The sequence below is a fragment of the Crinia signifera genome, chromosome 3 (assembly GCF_055691185.1).
Source record: "Crinia signifera chromosome 3, ASM5569118v1, whole genome shotgun sequence".
NCBI lineage: Eukaryota > Metazoa > Chordata > Amphibia > Anura > Myobatrachidae > Crinia > Crinia signifera.
In genome coordinates, this window is record NC_139219.1 from 115259188 (window position 1) to 115271399 (window position 12212).

General features: G+C 42.3%; 1 protein-coding gene across 2 annotated transcripts in view; it reads left to right on the top strand.

The window, feature by feature from the left end:
• FMN2 (formin 2) overlaps positions 1-12212 on the top strand; it is a 454592-nt gene that overhangs the window by 81340 nt on the left and 361040 nt on the right. The window lies entirely within an intron of this gene.

Consider the following 12212-nt stretch of genomic DNA (forward strand, 5'->3'; position numbering starts at 1 on the left):
TAATTACCAGAAGCCTTGATAAAGGATCTGGACCTGTGTAGTCCTGCCAGTTATACTGTCTTGTTAGCCTCATGTTTCAGTCTGAACTCCAGTCTTGCTGTGTTACTACCGGTCAGTCATGATCCTTGGATCCTCTATTGCTGTGTTCAGTGGTGTTCCTGGTCCCTGGGGGTTATCCCTCGCCTGTCCAGCCAGTTTGGTGTGCCGTGTATCCAGAGTGTCATCCCTGTGATCCAGTGTACCCGTTCTGGGTTGTCCTGCCAGTCTGTGCTGCGGTGTCCCTACTGCTCTGCTATATATCATCTCTCAGCTAAGTTGGGGATTACCCACCAGATCAGTGTTTGGCATTGTTACAGTTGCTTATTATAACTCAGTGTATTGTTACACCTACACCCTGTATTGGCACTATAGGTACCGGTGCATTCATTTTTATAGTGTGTCATCTCCTGAGCATTGTTGCCCCCCCTGAGGTTTCTGGGAGTTCCCCGTTTCTTGTGGGCAGTAGTTAGTTTGTCCCCTTGCTCTCTCCTGGCCTCGGCGGACATGTTGTCTGTACATAAGACCTGCCTGTAACGGAGTCTGGGCGGACCTAATTCGCCCTTACAGCCGGGACGTGTACAGGCGAAGCCTAGCCCTGCACACGTCCGTCGACTCCAGTGAGAGGCAACGGAGTTAGGGTTTGGCGGGGACACTCCCAGAACCCTTATATATCCTCTGGAATCCTTTGTTTGAGCATCCTACCTGTCATTCCCACGTATGACATCCCACATTCACAAGAAATATTGTATATCACTCCAGTTGTTCGACAATTGATATAATCCTTTATCTTATGTGTTCTGCCATATTTATCCTTGATCTCCTTTCTTCTTTGCATGTGCTTGCAGGTCTTACAGATCCCACATGGGTGTGAGCCTGCCAGTGTTGGTTTTGGTTGGTTTTGTTCTGGTATAATGGCTCTTGACAAGGTGATCCTTCAGGTTTGGTGATCTTCTCCAGCTTATGTCTACCTTATCACCCAAGTTATTGGACAAATCATGGTCCAGATGTAGAATGTGCCAGTGTTTCTGGATACATTGTTTAATTTGCCTCCATTGTTGATTGAATCCACTGATGAACCATGGTTTCTGTTCAGTGGTTTGTGTTGTTGTTGTCTTCTTCTTGTTACCAAATATGAGGGTTTCCCTTTCTTTGTTATATACAGACTGTTGCGCTTTTTTCAGTGATCTGTTACTATAGCCTCTTTCTCTTAGGCGGGAGGCTAATTCCCTGCTTTGTTCATCGTAGGTTGTATCCTCTGAGCAATTCCTACGTAAATGTAGGAATTCTCCTTTGGGGATGTTCTCCACCGGGGGGGGGGGGGCTTGTTTGGAAAAGTACACTATTAGTTGCTGTGCTTTTTCTATAGAGTTTTGTCTCTATCTGCATGTCCTGTCCTTTATAAATTTTAAAGTCCAAAAAGGAGATTTCCTTTGCACTGATTTCTGATGTCAAACGTAGATTCAGGTTGTTAGAATGCAAGGTCTTTAAGAATTATTTTAGTAGTTCTTCTCCTCCATCCCAGATCATGATGATATCATCAATGTACCTGAACCATAAACTAATGCAGTTTGTGTATTTTTCATTTTCTTCATTGAATACTCTCTCTTTTTCCCACCATCCCAAATATAGATTTGCGTAGGTGGGCATGTAAGCTGCACCCATAGCTGTCCCTCTTGTTTGCAGAAAGAATTGATCATTGAATGTAAAAAAGTTGTAGTTTAATACAAAGTGCATGAGTCTGATAAGGAATTCTTGAAACTCCCAATGTTCTTCCATATCCAGAAAATACTTCACGGCCTCCAAGCCTTCCTTGTGGATAATGCTTGTATATAGGCCTTCCACATCTAGGCCCACCAGGAGTTGGCCATCTTCCAATATGATGTCATGAAGTTTTTGAAGGATGTCGGTAGTATCCCTGGTGTACGATGGTAATTCAGGCACAAATTTTCTTAAATGTAGATCCAGAAATACTGTATGCTGGCTTTTTCAGATAGACTGCCAATCCCTGATACTATTGGTCTACCCGGTGGTGTGGTGGGATTTTTGTGCACCTTAGGGAGTAGGTAAAATGTTGCGATCCTAGGGTTTTCTGTTTTTAAATATTCAAACTCACTCTTAGTGATGGTTCCTTCCTGTCAGGCATATTGCAGGATTGAGTCATACTTGTTTTTGATCATTTCCAGAGGGTTCAGGAGGATTCGTTTGTAGTAATCCTTGTTTTCTAACTGTTTGTAGGCTTCCGTAACATACAGTGTTTTAGGCCAAATTACTACATTGCCCCCTTTATCGGATGGCTTTATAACTACATCCTCCCAACTTTGTATGGTTTTGAGGACCTGCCATAAAGTCTATCAAATTCTCTGGATACTAGGCTCATAAATATTCCCACCTCTGGGCATATTACATCAACCAGGGTGAACGTGGATTTTTTCTTACATTTTTGTCTTGTGTCTGAGGGTTCAGATTGTGTTCCACCAGATTCTTCCATTAGTTATTCTATTGTAGCCAGTGCCCTTTGTTCTTCCTCGATAAGTTCTATGTCTGGTTGATTATTATTGGGATCCTATCTTTTACTAAGGAATTTTTTCAGGAGCAACTTGCGTCCGAATAGCCTTAGGTATTTTTCTAAATTGAATCTGTCAAAGTTACTTGTTGGAGAAAACAATAGTCCTTTACTTAGAACTCTCTTCTCTGTTTCAGTTAGATCCTGTCCAGAGAGGTTAATAATTTGTAGGGTATCCGTAGTTACTGCTTCCTTGCCCTTATCGGGAAATGGTTCGGTGATGGGGAACCCCATCTTCTTCGTCTTCCTCTTGGAGCGCCTCGTTTTCCCTTTTGCTCTCGGTAGCCTCCACTGGGGTCCCTCTGTTCATCTAAAAAAGCCTCAGTATTTTGTGATGCTCTTGTGTCCAGGGTGTCGTCTCCAGAGGAATCTAATTCCGATGAGGAGTAGTTGTATTCATGAATATTACTGTATACGTTTTTGGTGCCCTTATTTTCTGAGTAGTTTCTTTTCCATGCAAAAATTTGTCCTGTGGAGAAATCCTGTTTATCTCTGGCAAATTTGTTTCTTTTGCGATCCATTATTGTCTGCTCATAGTTGTCCAAATTCTTTTTGTTTTGTTCAAATGCTTTCTGGAAGGTGCAGTCCTTTTCCCATTTTTCTAATTTGTGACTCAGTGTATCAATTTCCTTCTCACATTCCTCCAAAATCAGGTGGTCATGTTTTAACAATACGCTTGTGAGTTCATGTGAGCATTTTATTAGACAGGCTTCCCATTCCTGACTTAGGGCTTCAGTTACTAATGGAAAGGCTGGCAACACCCTGGGTCTTAGGCCTCTCGGATAGATTTATTTGTTTTTGATAGTTTTCTAGGGTTGTAATGTCCCAACTGACCCTTAGTTGCTTCTGTAGTATTGATTTTAGGTTTTTGAAGTCCTCACTCCATGTATTGTCTCTCTCCCTCTGTACTTCCCATCATCTAGATCCTCATTAATTTTCTTGCGCGTAGTGAGTTCACTCCTTAAACTGAAGTTTGACATACTGTTTTTTACCAAGTTAGAAGGTTAAGGGACCAAGGTCCTATGAAATAATTATTTATCAACTCAGTGATATATCTAAATATCAAATAACCGTACTGATCCTGTTCTTGTGTTCTTTTTACTTATCCTCGAGTTCTGGCCTCCCCGATGTATAAATGAATCTGAAAAGATAATGTGGGCACTCCAATAGTGCAAATTATCACTGGAATAAAAATATATTTATTAAAAAACTTCACATAAAACACAGGGATGGGTGACATACTACAGATGGCGGCTTACACATTGCCGCAGATAGACAGCATAGGAAGGTGCGCAGCACCTGATACAAGTTTGAGAGGTTACACTCACTCCTGGCTCCACGATCATGCTTGATACTAGGCAACGCCCCCATGCGTTTCATCACGTCAGAGGGCTGACCTAGCATCAGGCGGACTCCTCTAACATATCAGTTGCACAGGTGTTGGTTATTAGCCGGCTCTGCTCATTTTTTTAAATTTTACTATCCATTATAATCACCTTGTACAACTAAAATCAATAATCAAAAGGCCTTAATTATTATAACATTCGACCAGTATACATATACATGCATCATAACATATATAAATAAAAATACAAATATAAAATACGCAAGGGCCACCTTATTTAAAGTGGCCAATAGTACAATAAAAAATAATAAAGTAAAATATACTATCAAAATATTCTATATAGGACCGGAGGATTTTTTAAACCCTACATATATAACAGCGAAAAAAGCAGAAGACAGCAAAAAAACTGTTTGACAGTAAATAAACCAATTATTTGAAAGCCAGGTACACACTTTAGAGAAAAAGGATACCTAGAGAGTCTAATCCAACAAGCCATAAACAAGTGCAGGGATTAAGATAGAAAAGAGTTATTGAAATATAAACCTAAGAAGGATAGAAATAAAGAGTTGGTTTGTCCCTTCGTCACAACATATAATACGAAGAGTGATGAAATTAGACGCATATTAACAAAACATTGGCCAATAATTCAAATGGATTCTCACTTACAAAAAATAGTAGGAAATAGAACAGAGGTAATTTTTAGACGAGCAAGTACCCTTAAAACCCGCCTAGCACCAAGTCTGCTGCAATTAGAACCCATATCAAATATGACACAGCAGATGACATCACCGCAAGGTTTTTTCACATGTGGCAAGTGCAAAATGTGTTCTCACAGTATAAAGGGGATGAAAAAAATAGAGGGAAAGAATAAAAAAGAACTTTGATTAAAAGGGTTAATGAATTGTTTAGCAACCCATATAGTTTATCTCCTTACCTGCCCTTGTGGAAAAAAGTACGTGGGACAAACAAAAAGAATGCTAAAAATTCGGATTCTGGAGCATTACCGGAACATAAAAAATGGGCTAACCACACACAGTGTTACCGGAACATAAAAAATGGGCTAACCACACATTGGGCCTTATTCTAGTTCACTCTTTCTGACAAAATCCTTCTTAGATGGACAAAACCATGTGCACTGCAGGGGGGCAGATGTAAAATGTGAAGAGAGCATTAGATTTGGGTGAGTTATTTTGTTTCTGTGCAGGGTAAATACTGGCTGCTTTATTTTTACACTGCAATATAGATCTCACTTTGAAGTAAAACCCCACCCAAATCTAATTCTCTCTGCACGTTACATCTGCCCCACCTGCAGTGCACATGGTTTTGTCCATTTGAGAAGGAATTTGTCAGAAAGAGTGAACCAAAATAAGGCCCATAGTGTTCCCCGTCATTTAAAAAAATGTCAAGCAAGTGACCAGACACGGATGAGATTTATAGGTTTAGAACACGTCACACTAGACATTAGGGGAGGAAACAGAGAGAATCTATTGTTAAAAAAGGAATCATATTGGATCTAAATGCTTGATACCATGTGCCCTATGGGTTTAAACGAGGGAATGGAGATAACTCCTTTCCTCAAATAAGTGAAAGTCAATCTGATCAACTATATGATCATTTTAGATATATATTCTTTGATTGCAAACAATGCGGTATATATAATGTTTGATATATTTTTTGGCATAGCAGAAATATGCGTATAAATAATATAGGCTATGTCGCTTTAATCCAAATGTCTTTATGTACTGTCAAACTGTTTTTTCGCTGTTATGTATGTAGGGTTTAATAGGACATTTTGATAGTATATTTTACTTTATTCTTTTTTATTGTACTATTGGCCACTTTAAATAAGGCGGTCTTTGCGTATTTTATATTTGTATATATATATATATATATATATATATATAATATATATGTTATGATGCATGTATATGTATACTGGTCGAATGTTATAATAATTAAGGCCTTTTGATTATTGATTTTAGTTGTACAAGGTGATTATAATGGATGGTAAAATCAAAAAAAAAGAGAGCAGAGCCGGCTAATAACCAACACCTGTGCAACTAATATGTTAGAGGAGTCGGCCTGATGATAGGCCAGCCCTCTGACGAAGTCCTCCGTGAGGAAACATGTGGGGGTGTGGCCTAGTGTCAAGCGTGATCGTGGAGCCAGGAGTGAGTGTAAACTCTCCAACAAGTTTTTTTAATAAATATCTTTTTATACCAGTGATAATTTGCACTATTGGAGCACCCACATTATCTTTTCAGATTCAAACTACCTGTTGGATTCAGGAGGGCCTTTTGGTCCATAAAAAAGTGTGGAGCTGCCGGCTTTTCAATTAAGCAGGAGTGCTGTGATATTCTTACAGGTGTGGAAGGGTTACCCACCATTGTCCGTAACAAGTGTTGGACTTCGAGACTGGTGTTTAATATCGGGACATAAGAACTATCTCCCTTCTGCGCACTGTGCATTATTGTTGCTGGTCTTAATGTAAATAATCATAATCTGCGTTTTACAAGTAATACCAATGCTAATAAAATCGAATTCCTCGATCTGGTTCTGGATACTGAAAAGTGGCCTGAACAATCTGCTATTTGTACTTACACTCATCTTAAAAGTGTCGACAGTAATAGCTATGTTGACTATAAACCCTATAAATCCCTCTCTCACAGTATATTAGGATTAGGAAAAATTGTAATGATGAAATCGTGGCCCTTATTCTGATCGGTGCGGAAATTCCCGCATGCGGACGGACCGCCGATGTTGATCGTCTGCGCATGTGCAGAGGTCAGTCTGCGCATGTGCAGGCGATTTCGCCGCACGGATTCTTTATACGCCGCACAGGGGGCGTAGAGGGGCGTGAGGGGCTACTTAGCCTCATTACCCTATGCATACGCCCCCCGTTTCATGGGCGTTCCCATGCAAACGCGGGGCGTATGCATGGTAATGAGGCCGTGACGCGTGGGTACGGGGCGGGCATCTGACATCGCCGGATGTCAGCTGCCCGCCCCTATACATGATTTCACACGGACAAGTGTCCGTGTGGTCTTGTGTTGCGGGACCTGGTGGAGCGTGCGGCCCTGCATTCGATGTTCGGCGACCATCGAATGCAGGGGCTGCTCCCACCATGGAGGAGGCGTATCCCCGTACAATTTCATGCGGATCGCCACATATCCGCATACGGACGGCAGGTGGCAATCCGTATGGAAGGCGGGGATTCGCCTGCACGGTTGCGGCCGCATATTCTGATCGGGCCGCACCGATCAGAATAAGGGCCCATGTTTGAAGATCAGGCTAAAATCTTCGATAATCGATTTAAAGAAAAACATTACCCATTACATCTTATTGAAAAATGTAAAACTCAGGTCAGATCACTTGAAGAAAGGAACTTTTGCAATACAAAGTTAAGGAATCGACTGACAATAAGATATTTGTTCCATTTATTACTAAATTTAATTCACAAGAGAAACAAATTAAAGCCATTCTTAATAAACATTGGGATGTATTACTCCTTGACCCACTTTTAAAAGAATGACCACAAGTGATTTTTTTTGAAAGGCCAACACTTTAAAGTCAGTATTAGCCCCTAGCAACCTTAAAATGAACACTGAATCCAACTGGTTAGGAAATACTAAGGGGTTTTTCCTTGCAATAAATGCAAAGTATGTAAATATATTAGTAAAGATAAGACTAAATTTCATAATAATGATAAAAGTAAAATATATGAAATTAAATCCCATATGTGCTGTACTACCACTAACGTAATCTCTTATTTAGAATGTAGATGTGGTAAACGCTATGTGGGTAAAACGAACCGACAGCTTAAAATTAGGATTCTAGAACACACCCGCAGTATTATCTTTATATAGTGTACCACGGCATTTTATTCATTGTTGTAGATCAGATCTTAATAATTTTTCGTTTAAAGGTATAGAGCAAGTGAGTTTAGACAATCGTGGTGGAGATATATTAAAAAACAGTATGAGGGAGACATTTTGGATATATAAGCTAGGCACTTTGTCCCCTGTTGGTCTTAATGAGGGATGTGATATCACCCCCTTTCTGCACTAGAATCGTTTGTGCTGCGGAATGGCAATAGGCCAGGGATGTGAAGTTGGGCTTCCCAATGTTGATACATCGCCCAGGTTTGCTAAACCCATAGAAACCTATGGTGGATGCTGGTGCCGGTGGTGAAGGGGGATTGCAGCAGGGATCAGAGATTCATGCTGCGCACCCACATTGATACATTATGGGCTCACGTAATATTTGTGCCTGAACCCCAAAAAGTGGTGTTTAATGGGTTTTAGACACAAATATTGTGTGATCAATGGCCCCCATATACCTTACATGTGGCATGTACACTACATACCAAATACATGATTCCAAGTACATGAGGCATATTGTGTACTTACCATTCTCCCCATCTTGTGCTCCCATTCTTGCAGGCTGGGTGGTGGGGGGAGGGTATGTAGGTGGTGGGAGAGGGGATTGGCTGGGGGGAGGGTAGGTAGGTGCTGGGAGAGGGGATTGGATTTGGGGGAGGGTAGGTGGGTGGTGAAGGCAGGGAGCAGGTAGGGGATTGGTTGGGGGGATGGTAGGTGGGTGGCGAAGGCAGGTAGCGGGTAGGGGATTGGGAGTGGGTAGGGGATTGTGAGTGGGTAGGGGATTGTGAGTGGGTAGGGGATTGTGAGTGGGCCTCCTGGTCCGGCCCTGCCTCCTCCGCCTGCCGCCGTTCCACTCTGGATCTTTGTCGTGCTGTGTATATTTTATCCAATTGAAAAAGATTTGGTGTTGTAGGTGGAATCCATGGAGATTTGGGGGAAAAAAGAAAAAAGAAAAAAAAAAACATTGTAGTTTCATTGCTGAAGTTATAAACCAATAGACATGACTATTTTAAAACTAGCATATAGAGGTTAGGTGAAAAATTTTTTAAATAAAAAAAAAAAAACCACACTCACAATCACTCACACTCTCTCACTCACACTCACTTACACTCATACATATACAAACATTTAGCCAAATAAGAACAAACGGTACTTGTTTCCTAGAACGGCCACAGTCGTTACTACTCGTGTACCTTAAGTTAAGGTACATGAGTAACGAGATGGACCCGATTTCCTTTGAAATCTGGTACATTTTGCTGGCAAAGGCAAAATCGCGTTAATCGCGTCGGTTGCGTGCATTAACATGGCACGCGTCCGACGCGATTAACGCGATTTTGCCATAGGGTTCAATGTTACAATATTTTTAACATTGCAATCACGTTGATCGCGTCGGTCTTGTGCCATTATAATGGCACAAGATGCGATGGACGCGATTAACTACATTTTACATATGAAACAATGGGAAATGGCCCAATATGAGCCATTTCTCATTTTATATGCCCCTGTCATGGGTATTAATTAATGCCCCCCCATTGTGAACGTCACCCCACGATTGACGCCAACCCGAAGCGTGGCGAGAGTAGCGAGCCCGCGAGGGGCGGCGGTAAGCGTCCTCTGACCTTTTCATACCCCTACTATCCACGTCGGCGTGGAGTTGACAATATAAAGTGTGGCGAGCGTAGCGAGCCACCGAGCCCGAAGGGTGGCGAGCGGACGTGTATACCTGTGAAGTTATGCGCGTCCGCTCGCCACGCTTCGGGCTTGGTGGCTTGGTATTCTCAACTACACGCCGACGTGGATAGTAGGGGTATGAAAAGGTCGGAGGACGCATACCGCCGCCCCTCGCGGGCTCGCTACGCTCGCCACGCTTCGGGATGGCGTCAATCGTGGGGTGCCGTTCACAATGGGGGCATTTCAGCTATCAGGGGGGTTAAAATTGGGGTCTGGGGACAATTTTACATTGTATCCAATGTGAAATAGGGTCCCAGGGACCCTATTCACATTTTAATCAATGTAAAAATCGGGTCCATCGTGTCGGTCCCATCGCATGCGATTTGGTCGCATGTGATGCGATCTACGCGATTTTTCCAACCCAATCAAAATCTGTGTGGCCCTGCTAGGAAACAAGTACTGAACAAACGCATGCAAAAATTTGCCATAAACACAGAATATGTGTTCAATACAAAAATACTCACAGCGTCTAATTCGGTGCCTCAGGTTCTGGAGGAGGTCCGGCTGGCGTCTCCTCAAGTCGGACCATCGCCGCTACAATTGGGCGATGGTCCTCCGCACACCTGTACGAGGGCGATTATGCTGCACTGGGCCGCAAGGTAGGCCCGGTGCTTGTCTCTATTGGAGACGTAGGGGCCTGCCCGCCCCAGCCTCCGCTCCATGGTGGCCACTAGGGCCATCAGCTCCACCATTGAAAATGGTGCTGCCCTCTGAGTAGACATATTGGCAATGGCGCATTAAACAAATATATTAATAATGCTGTTCTCTGATTGGTTGTTAACATTCTTATTTGGTTTTAATTTTATTGATAATAGTTAAATTAACAGTATGTATGCAACATTTCTCTTGTCATGGGAATACTTACTCTATGCATGTATGTATATGCGTCTACAGTATTTACATAAATATACTTATACACATATGTGCATGTCTCTTGCCTACATGATTTTATTGTTTAGACTGCTGACCATACCTGCCTGACTGTATACCCACTCAACTAGTATTTTGGACATTTCAGCAATCTTAACCACCATATAATAACTACTGTACCTTCAACAAACACAAAAAACACATACCAACATGATTGTTACAGTAGAATACACAAACAAATCAACTCACCTGACATGGCGTCCATCATCAGCTATATAGAGAAAAAACAATATTAAATAGGTTAGGACATTTCCCAAACATGCAATACATCACCCAGTTCACACATGACTGGGCATCCAAACCATTACACCTCAATCATTATGTAGGCTACAGGTGCATTGTTCATCAATGTCAAATAATCCGTGATGTCACCTTTTTAACACATTTTGAATTGCTTCTGAATTTATAACCTCATCAAGTAGTTTAAGAAATGATATCGTATGTTGTCCATTTACACAGATACCTTAAGTAGCGTGCCAACACAGAGTCCCAAAGTTGGTATCCCTGGATGCTTTCAGGGGTGCGGGATGGGCGCAGGGCAACGTCTTGCGGCTCAGATGTTGTTACTTCCGTCTCAGGAAAGGGAACATTATGCCTCACAGCGATGTTGTGCAGGAAGCAACACACCCCCACAATCCTTGCCACCATTTCTGGGGAATATTGCAGGTCGCCACCAGTGTGGTGGAGCACACGGAAATGTCCCTTTAACAGGCCAGTTGTGCGCTCCACCACTTAGCAGCTACATTTATGTGCAATGTGGGTCCCCACATCCATATTGTGTTGCGTTTGGAGAGTGATGAACTCATATTACAGTGTTTTTGTTTCAGGAATGGACACGTGTGCATTGGGGGAAATTGAGTAAGATAGGAGATGTATTTCACATGTGAGGTTGCTATGGGCACCAATCTGAGTGTTCTTGCTATTGATTGAGCACTCTGTATAAGATAGTAGAGAGGGTGTGATTGTTGTAACCTAGCAACATGACATGTGAAGTACAAGACACATCTTAACAATTTTGAATCAATGCCCCTAAACAGCATTGATGGATAGATACGCCCACACTAAGCCCATATTATGCGACAGTCGTTGGTGGACATTTTTTCTGTGTAGCGATCCGTCCGAGTGCAGAGTGCCGCTGTTGCACATGCGCAATGCGTACTCTACGCACACGCACTCAGTAGGAGTACGCATTCCGAACGAATGTGTACCTGTCCGAGTCAATCAGAATAATGCCCCATGTGAAAAAGCATCATTAGCCTGGCAAACATATAACATATACAATATAAAACTATAGTTAATTTTTTTTTTTTAATATATAGTGATTCTATTAGTGGAAAGGATAGCTATAACAATATTACACAATACAATATTGTTATACCTATCCTTTCCACTAATAGGAATAAGTGTCATTAAAGTGGGACTGGAGCTGCTGATACTGCCGTCTTGCCCATGCAGTTTCCAAGCAAAGCAGGAAGCATGAGGAGTGTGGAGACGGAGCTCACAGCTCCGCCTTCACACTACCATGGCCCATGTCAGTTTCTGTGGTGGCCATACACAGCCATTTTAAGGCCTAAAGATTTCTGCCCACAAGTTGCCGCTGCCCACTGTGACCTCAATAGTCTCAGTTAGTGGCCTGCGGCCCATGCTGCTGCAGCAGCAGTACTAGTAATAGTCAGGGGCCGCTGGTATGTGGGGGCACCTAATGTGTGGGGGCCATGGGACG